Here is a 9,959-nt window from a genome sequence, read left to right on the forward strand (position 1 = left end):
ACGGCCGCGCTTAAAGGATGCCCTCAGCGTCGAGGAACATGTGCTAGGGTGTATGTGCGACTCGTTCAGATCATGACTTCAAACAAATATAAAAAAAATTGAAGTATCCATGATTAGTACCAATGAATAGGATATAGCTTCTCTATCCTAGATTTCTATGGTATATGGAATTTATGGTTTCCTTTGGTGCAAATCCAATTATCTAAATTGGAAATAAGAAGCAATTCTCCCATTGGTAGCAAATGGTTATCCATTAAGCGGAGGAAATAGTAATAAAAAGAAAAAGGCTTATGCTCCTTTATCTTAAAAGAACGGACTAACAGGGTCAGCTACTTAGCCAACTTTCATAATTAAATACCGTCACTGTATGGATAACTCTTATTGTGAAAAGAGCTATTTACTCTATAATGGATAGGTAGAGCCAAAGAATGTGGACTATACAAGTTCGCAATACCTTTTGATGAAAGAAAGGGCTCCGGTGTATAGAGAGGGCCTCACCGTTTAAAAGGGAACCATAGAAACGATGGAACCCACTATTTTTTTTAGTATTATTAGAATGAATTTGTTATTTCGTATAGAAATAACTGAACGGAGTGGAATAAAAAATCGTGGTTGGGAAGGTTACTATAGCAAAAGCCATTGGAATTAATATTTTATATATCGGAATAATTAGTTTTGTTATTAATGAGAAAAAGGGTGGCTAAAAGAAGAGAAATCATTAGTTATTCATTAAGGTTAATTTGATTCAATGACCAGAGTTCCGCGAGGATATATAGCCCGGAGACGACGAACAAAAATGCGTTCATTTGCCTCAAACTTTAGAGGGGCTCATTTAAGACTTAATCGAATGATTACCCAACAGGTAAAAAGAGCTTTTGTTTCCTCTCATCGAGATAGAGGTAGGCAAAAGAGGGATTTTCGTCGTTTGTGGATCACTCGGATAAACGCAGCAACGCGGGTATATAAAGTATTCGATAGTTATAGTAAATTAATACACAACCTGTACAAGAAGAAATTGATTCTTAATCGTAAAATGCTTGCACAAGTAGCTGTATCAAATCCAAATAATCTTTACACGATTTCCAATAAAATAAAGATCATCAATTAAAGGTATAAATAAAGTAATATACTGGAATAATAAAAGATGAATTCCCGGAGAGGGAACTCCGGGAAGATACAATAAATTAAGATTAAGTGGTAGGAATCAACGAGCTGGATTACTTTCTTTATAATATATATAGGTCTGGCCCTTTCGAATTCGAATAAAACATCAACAATCGGAACTTAAGTTCCGGTTGTTGTTTCTTAAATTTTGGTTGTTGTTTCTTAAGTTTCGATTGGAATTGTACTTTTGCGTTAATTGAGGAATATGTCTATTTTTTCTGGGTCTAGAACCTGTAATTATTGAAATTGACTGGGCTTGAAATTGCTTTTCGTTCTCATAGTTACGAAACGGTAAGAAAGATAAAATACGAGCCTGTTTTATAGCAAGAGTAATTAATCGTTGTTGTTTCAAGGTTAATCTATTTATTCGTCTCGATAATATTTTTCCTTGTTCACTAATAAATCTATTAATTAAACTCATGTTTCTATAATCAATTCGATCTCCCGGGCCAATCCGGGGACGCCTACGAAAAGGTTGTTTAGATTTACGAAAGAGGTTGCTTGAATTTACGAAAAGTTTGCTTGGATTTACGAAAGGGTTGCTTGGATTTATTAAAAGTTTGCTTGGATTTACTAAAGGGTTGCTTAGATTTAAGAAAAGGTTGTTTAGATGTATACATGATTTATTCCTTATTTAAAATTTGAAAATTTGAAAATTCACTTCTTTATTTTATTAATTTAGGATCCAGAAGAAGTAGTTTTTCTTTGATCCATATCTTATTTGATTCATATTATAGTATATGAATACCCTCTATACATATGAAATAATATCTACCGGAAATCAGATGAGTTGATTTGTATTTTGTATTCTATACTATGTTTTCTTTATATATTAAATATGAAGTTCTTACTCTTTCTGTTGTTTGGAAAGATCAAACACACGATGTTCCTATTTCTTTATTTCGTGATGAGTCGTATGCTTGCGACAATAACGACAAAATTTTTTGAATTCTAATTGTCCGGGTGTATTGTGGCGATTCTTTTGAGTACTATATCTAGAAATCCCCGTCGATTCCTCATTGGCACCTTTTCGAACACAACTGATGCATTCCAAAATAACTCTGATTCTAACATCTTTTCCCTTGGCCATGAACCTCCTTTTCTTTTTGGATTGACTTAACTTAATTCTTCTACTTATTCTTTTATTCTTCTATTTTGAATCCGAAGAAGAAGAATAAAATTCATTAGAATAATTTTTTTTTATTCTTTAATTAAGTAATAAAAAATAGAGAAATAATTAAAGAATACAATCCTTGTCGAATTAGCAAAGATTTTGGTTCGAAATCCTTTCATTTAATTAGCCAGCCCCGCCTTTTCTATGCTCTGATTTCTGAGGCCTTATTTAGCTTGGGTACCCCTTTAAATTGAATTTCTATTTTCAAAAATGGGGTTTACCAAATTTTTAATGACTCTGAGGTTCAACCCAATCCATCTTTTCTTTCTTTTTCCTTCCGATACTAAAAAAAGATTGAAAAGGATCAAATTTTGTCATATCACGAAGAAATCTATCCCTCCCATAGCAATAACTAGAATTAAAAAAAAGGGAATGACAAAGCATCTGGGAATAAACGATTAATTTCTATCAATAAACCTGCTAAAGCACCAAACCATAGAGTACTTAGCACGGGTGCTACAGAGAGATATGTTTTTATATCCCGCATTGAAAATCCTCCTTCCTTGTTGGAATACATATATGATCATAAACTCTTGCCCAAGATTGTTATGCTATATATAAAATGAACCATATCGACGAAATTTTCCTATCCCTAAAAAAGAAAAAGATGACCCCTTCTTCCTATATATTACCAAGGAAAAGTAATCCTTCTTTTATAGGCGAAATTATATTGGATTTTATATGTATATAATTCCTTAATTATATGAGACCAAAAAGAAGAAATGACACGAGGGTTCTATATATAGATAGAGAAAGAAAGAAGAAGAAAATTATGATGTGGAAAAGAAGACAGGAATTGTGTACAATGGCATTGTACAACAATTTAATTTGGAAAAGGGATGTAGCGCAGCTTGGTAGCGCGTTTGTTTTGGGTACAAAATGTCACAGGTTCAAATCCTGTCATCCCTACCTATTACTTCTTTCTTCTTTATAGGCAGTAGCGACGAGATCAATTAAAGTAAAGTGGGTATAACTTGAATTTGTGGAGACTATACGTACGTGAGATACATTAGGAATAGAAAAAGATTTTCTTTTTGAATGAATGAAAGCGCTCTTAGTTCAGTTCGGTAGAACGCGGGTCTCCAAAACCCGATGTCGTAGGTTCAAATCCTACAGAGCGTGATTCCATCTATTTTATGTCGAAGCAGAGTAAAATAACTTAACAAAATTGAATTGTAACTCCAATTTCAATTTGACCTCCTCTCTGGTCTGGAGGAGGTCAATCAAAAAAAAAAAATGACTCAATCAAAGATCCAACTGATCCCCACGCCTGTATTGCAAATACGCAGTCACGAATAATCCCGCTAAAGTAATAGGAATTAGGCCTAAGACGATTCCAAATAGAAAAACTTCAATCATTTCGATTTGTTCGAGGGGATAAAAAAAGAGGTACGATCTATCCCTAAATAGTACTCTAAATTATCCACGAATCTCAATGACCAAGAAAAGAATTCCTAATTAGTCTGGAAAAGAGTCGTAGAATGCCAGGAATCCCAAAGAAAGATTTTTCTTTTCTGAATTATAATTATTCAGTCAATTCAAATAAGGCGTATCTTGTTCAAGCCAATAAATAGAGCTGGGGTTATAGTTAAAGCAGCCAGTAGAAAACCAAAATAACTAGTTAAAGTAAGCATGAAAGAGTTAAATTCCATTTATTTTTTTTTACTACACTACATATGTTGGTAAAGCATTTACCTAAGTTATGGAAAATTCATAATTCATCAGTTATTTTAGATAATACTAAAAAACAAGATAGAGTAAGATACAGAAGTGTAAAAGAAAGTGGATTCATCAGATGATACATGAGTCCCTAATTCCGAATCAAGAGATTTGTTGTGGAATTTGTCAATTGAGTAAAGTAATAATATTAAGAACTAGATCATCTAACCCCATTGAATGAAAAAAAGAAATTCAATTTTCAGGGAAATTTTTGAATAAGAGATAAATAAACAATTGAATTTGAAAAAAAAAACTTCTTTCTATTTTGGATAATTTCTTTTTCAATAGGACCCTCTTTTTGGAGTGAACGATCGAATATTCCCCTATTCCTTCTTATTTTAACTGATTGTATTCCATATGGAATAAGAGGAGAACAAAAGCATTCCACGACCTGCCAAGGGGCTGTTAAAAAAAAAAAAAAAAGAAAGCTCTTCCTTGAATTTACTTTATTTTTATTCCTTTTTCGAACTCCAACCAAAGTAGATTCGAAGACGAGTCACTTCAATTATCCTTTTAAGTTCTATTCTATCTTCTGTCTTTCCCTATTTCATCTCGTAAAGTTCCGCGCTCGCAGTTTGGTCAAGAAAGTTAGACCTAATCCAACAAACAATACAAGGATGAATTACGAATTATGAAAGGATAGATTTCACATATACTTGTCCTTGTATTGTGTCAGTATGAGAATATCCTTCCTAAATTATTTATCCAAACCTATTGATCATTAACTTAGATTTTCCCAAGATTTTGGCTGCTATTCCGAATTACTCTATTATTCCGAAGCCAATGAAAAGTAAGTAGAACCTACAAAAATGGGGTTTTCTATTGATGCCTTGAATAACATATAGCTTACCTATAGACAAAAAAAAAATAAAAAAGTAATTATGTTTCGGAACCAGGCAAAACCAGATTGCTGTGCCATAGGAAGGATAGCTATACTAATTCGGTATACTCAAAATACACCTTTGGTACAAAATTGACAATCTCACAAGGATGAAATATCAGTAATTTTCTATTTACTGGTCGATCCCATCTTTTACGGAATCAATTCCTTTTTTGAATGTACAAAAATTTTGGGAGTTCAGCATGTCTGGAAGCACGGGAGAACGTTCTTTTGCTGATATTATTACCAGTATTCGATACTGGGTTATTCATAGCATTACTATACCTTCCCTATTCATTGCGGGTTGGTTATTTGTCAGTACGGGTTTAGCTTATGACGTGTTTGGAAGTCCTAGGCCAAACGAGTATTTCACGGAAAGCCGACAAGGAATTCCGTTAATAACCGACCGTTTTGATTCTTTAGAACAACTCGATGAATTTAGTAGATCCTTTTAGGAGGCCCTCAATGACCATAGATCGAACCTATCCTATTTTTACAGTGCGATGGCTGGCTATTCACGGACTAGCTGTACCTACTGTTTTTTTCTTGGGATCAATATCAGCAATGCAGTTCATCCAACGATAAAACAAATTCCAACTATAGAACTATGACACAATCAAACCCGAATGAACAAAATGTTGAATTGAATCGTACCAGTCTATACTGGGGTTTATTACTCATTTTTGTACTTGCTGTTTTATTTTCCAATTACTTCTTCAATTGAGAGAAAGAAAGAGACTAATAAGAATTCTCTTATCCCATTTGGAAGGATACCATCCTTATAACTACCCATGACTGTTTTTGTCTCTAGCATGACCAATTGATAAAATGTGGAGGAAAGTAGGGGAAATGGCCGATACTACTGGAAGAATTCCTCTTTGGCTGATAGGTACTGTAGCTGGTATTGCTGTGATTGGTTTAGTAGGTGTTTTCTTTTATGGTTCATATTCTGGATTGGGTTCATCTCTATAGTAATCGGAGGGACCAGATTGTAAACATGAAAAAGTAGGAGCTTAGCGGGTCCTTACCCCCCTTTATCTGATTAGAGCGGAAAGGACCCGCGGAATTTTTATTTTACTCTTATAACGCGAATTGAATCTATTCGATTCACTCTTATGAAGCAACAAGAAAAAGAGATCACTCGAGGATCCAATATCTTATTCCACGAAGGAAGTATCCTGAAAATCCTTGATTTAGTTTCGAGTAATAAACTAATAAAACCTTAATCAAAACTATTCAACTAGCCTAAAAATAAAAAAACCTTCAATGGAAGAGTTTACTTTTTTTTTGCAAAATTTCTGTAAATTTGAAGTTGAACTTAATTAAACAAGCCAAGCAATTTGCTCACAATCACAAGAAATTTTTCCCCCGCCATATTTTCTTCCCCTCTGTTTGTCCACTACCTCGGCTAAACCTAAGCAAAAGAAAAAGAGGTCCAAGAGACAGACCCGAATAAAGAAGAAATAGTAATCTTTGACGAATTAGGAAGAAAAAGGATTCTTATTTTGATACAAGAAGAATCGGCACAAGAAAAAGGCTTTTTCTTGTGCCGAATAGACGATTAAGAAGACCTGCAATCCCTCCGAAAAAGAAGAAATTTTAATTTGATTGTTCTCGCCTTTGCCTTGGATTCTCTTCTTTTGCATGGGATATAAATAAGGAATTCCAGACATCTCATAAACAAAAAGCAGTCTAAACAAAAAAAGGATTTCCAAAATAGATCATAGATAATTCTAGCAATTGCCAATAAATCGAGGCTTTTTACCAACTTGATGGTAAGAAATCCCGGGACCTAGAAATTCATTTCGTACAATTGAACCTTTTCAAACTGTTTCTTTTTGAGAACCAAAAAAACTTGTGCCAAAATAACGGATGCGAAGAAGAACAAAAGGCCTTGGACACGTAATGGATCCTGAAGCACGATTTCTGCGTCCCCCTGACCAAAACCTCCCACATTAGGATTGCTTGTTAATGGTTGATCAAGCTTGATGGATTCCCCCTCTGAAACAAGAAGTTCTGGTCCGGGAGGTATAATATCAATCACTTGGCGTCCATCTGATGCATCAACTATGGATATTTCATACCCCCCCTTTTCTTTACGTAGTATTTTTCTTACTATACCTGTTGACGTAGCATTATAGACTGTATTGTTACTCTTGCTACCATCAGGATAGATCTGTCCTCTTCCTCGGTTTCCCCCTACATATATGGGATATTTTAAGAAATGAGCATCTTTCTTCGTAGCAGGATCAGGGGAAAGAATGGGAAAGACAATTTCACTATATTTCTTACCGGGAACAGGGCCTATCACAAGAATGTTTTTTTTATCGGGACGATAACTCTGAAAAGCAAGATTTCCTATCTTTTCTTTTAACTCAGGGGAAATACGATCGGGCGGCGCTAATTCGAATCCCTCGGGCAAAATAAGAACAGCACCTACATTCAACCCTCCCTTTTTTCCATTAGCAAGAACTTGTTTCAATTGCATATCATAAGGAATTCGAAGAACTGCTTCAAATACAGTATCGGGAAGCACAGCTTGGGGAACTTCAATATCGACGGGCTTGCTAGCTAAATGGCAATTGGCACATACAATTCGTCCAGTTGCTTCTCGTGGGTTTTCATAACCCTGCTGCGCAAAAATGGGATATGCATTTGAAATAGATGTCCGAGTTATTACGTATATCATGATCGATACAGAAATCGATCGAGTTATCTGTTCCTTTACCCAAGAAAAAGTATTTCTATTTTCCATGTCCAATCGCAGATCCCAGAATTTCTACAATAAATTAGATAGGTAGCTAAGCTAATCTAGTTCCCTATACACGAATCTGTTGTCATTCTACTGCAACAGTTGTACTGCAATGATGAATACCTTAAAGTAGGTATAAATAGAAAGAATTTTGCTAAAATGGAAAAGGGCTTTCTTTCTAAAAAAAGATGCTTGCTAATTTGATTAATATTAATATCGGGAGATCAAATGAATTTATGCTTCACTAATTGAATGATAAATGACTACAAGCGAAGGAGATAGACGATTTAAACAAAAAAAGACCCAAAATTTCAAACATGTATCTAGAATTACTGGAAAACTACAAACAAAAATAGTGAAAATAAGCTCGTTAGGAGCCCATCCAAAATCGTTGTAGACCCAACGAATTACTAGTTCCCAACCACGGGTGGAGTGAAATCCAACAAAAAAATCAGTAACTAAAAGAATAAAAAAAGCTTTTATTGAGTCATTTAAATTATAGAAGAATTCCTGAACCCAAGAATTCAAAATGACAAGTTCCTCTTTACCCAGAAAAAAAGAACCACTTAGAATAGCCAAACAGATTATATTTGTCGAGAAATGCAAAATGGTATGGAGATGATCCTCATTATTTATTTTGACCCATTGTATTATTTCCTTGTGTATTCCTGTAGGAGGTTTTTGTACATGTGTCTTTAGTTTCCCTTTTATCATCTCGTCCAAGAGAGAAAGTTCTTCTAATTCTATGAATCTTTCTAGAATCCTTTTCTCTTGAATATCAGTTAAGAGAGTTTCGGATTGCCTGGTATTCCACCAATTCTTAATCCAAAGTTCCAGACATTTGTTAAATGAGGAAGAGACCCCCCAAGGCAAAAGTACGATAAATACAAGATATAGTAAAGAAGGCAATGCTTTCTTTTTTTTCATTTTTGATCTGTAAATGGAGTTGTTAATGAATATGCTTCATTCGCTGACTCTATTCCATTCCCTGACTCTATATGATGATATTTCTATTTCATGATATTTCTATTTCTTTGAAGCAAAAACTCTATAGGTTTGATACCCTGTATCTATTCTTCTTTTTTGTATATTAGTTATTAGTGGAATTTCAGTGCATTGGGTTCTTTCTTAGATCTAGATGGAATGAAATAGTGAAATAGAATAAAAAAAAAGCCCTTTCGGATGAAAAAGGAAGAATAGTATGCGATATATCTAACTTGGATAAAAAAAAATTAAAAGCAAATTTCTCTTATCCTCGTTTGTTCCTTCCTTTAGATAAATACTTAAAAATCCCCTTACAATAACAAATCCAATTTAGAAGGGACTTCCTCCCTGTGTTGAGAAAACTTTTCTTCTTCCAATTCTTCTTTTCTTCATTCAACTCAGTTCAAAAAAGATACCTCAAAATACTTCAATTGGTACGCGCAAGAAATAGGCCAATTCGGCAGCTTTTTGTTCAATTTCTCGTGGAGTAAAAAATTTATCATCAGTACGAGTCAAGGGAATGATCCCCTGGCCCCGGATTTCCATATAAAGAATACGACGAGGATAAAGACCCTCTTTAACCTGAATTCTAATTGATTGGATATCCCGCATAAGGAATCGAAGGAAGACGCGACGTTTTATTCCAGGGAATCCCCAACGAAAAATGCACACTATTCCCTCTTTTCTATCGAATCGGTCATAACCACTACCTACATTCCACAAAATAGTACACCACAAGTAGGAGCTAATGAATAGGCCTGCGATTCCGTAGAAAGACATCACGACCCCCTGCGGAAAAAAAAGAATTTCTTGAGATGGAAGTATAGATATAATATTCTTACCAAGATAACTGGAAATCCCAACCGATAAGAATCCTAGTGAACCTAGAAAAAGAATACAGGCCCAGAAAAAATTACCCCTTTTTCGAGAACCTTTTAGAAGTTCTACCCATATGTGTTCTGATCGCCAATTCATATTAGATATACTAAATCCAGCAGCGGTCGATTGAAATTGAGAGAATAAGCTAAATAATTTTGACTTTACTTTTTTTGATTCTGAAATCGCCTTCAGCAACTAGTACTCCTGTGAAATAATAGGTTAGATACATTGACTTTCTATTCAAAAAATATTCGTTGATTCAATTAAAATAAATAAAATAAAACTCGCTATACCTGGCTCTGCATATTCATGCATTTATGCTCGTAGCCTATATCCGCATCCATAACCGTTTTTCATTTGTGTGTAGAAAGTGTGTGTAGAAAAAGCCACATACCCTACCATATTAT

General features: G+C 34.5%; 2 non-coding genes across 2 annotated transcripts; both read left to right on the forward strand.

Annotated features, from left to right (window-relative positions):
• Positions 1-3,173: 3,173 nt before the first annotated feature.
• Positions 3,174-3,247, forward strand: TRNAP-UGG (transfer RNA proline (anticodon UGG)). Its single transcript has one exon. It is a non-coding gene; the product is annotated as a tRNA-Pro (tRNA).
• Positions 3,248-3,386: 139 nt separating this feature from the next.
• TRNAW-CCA (transfer RNA tryptophan (anticodon CCA)) lies at positions 3,387-3,460 on the forward strand. The gene has a single exon. It is a non-coding gene; the product is annotated as a tRNA-Trp (tRNA).
• Positions 3,461-9,959: the final 6,499 nt, after the last annotated feature.

This window comes from Triticum urartu, unplaced genomic scaffold (assembly GCF_056163025.1).
Source record: "Triticum urartu cultivar PI428250 unplaced genomic scaffold, HENAU_Tu73 scaffold1806, whole genome shotgun sequence".
Taxonomy (NCBI): domain Eukaryota; kingdom Viridiplantae; phylum Streptophyta; class Magnoliopsida; order Poales; family Poaceae; genus Triticum; species Triticum urartu.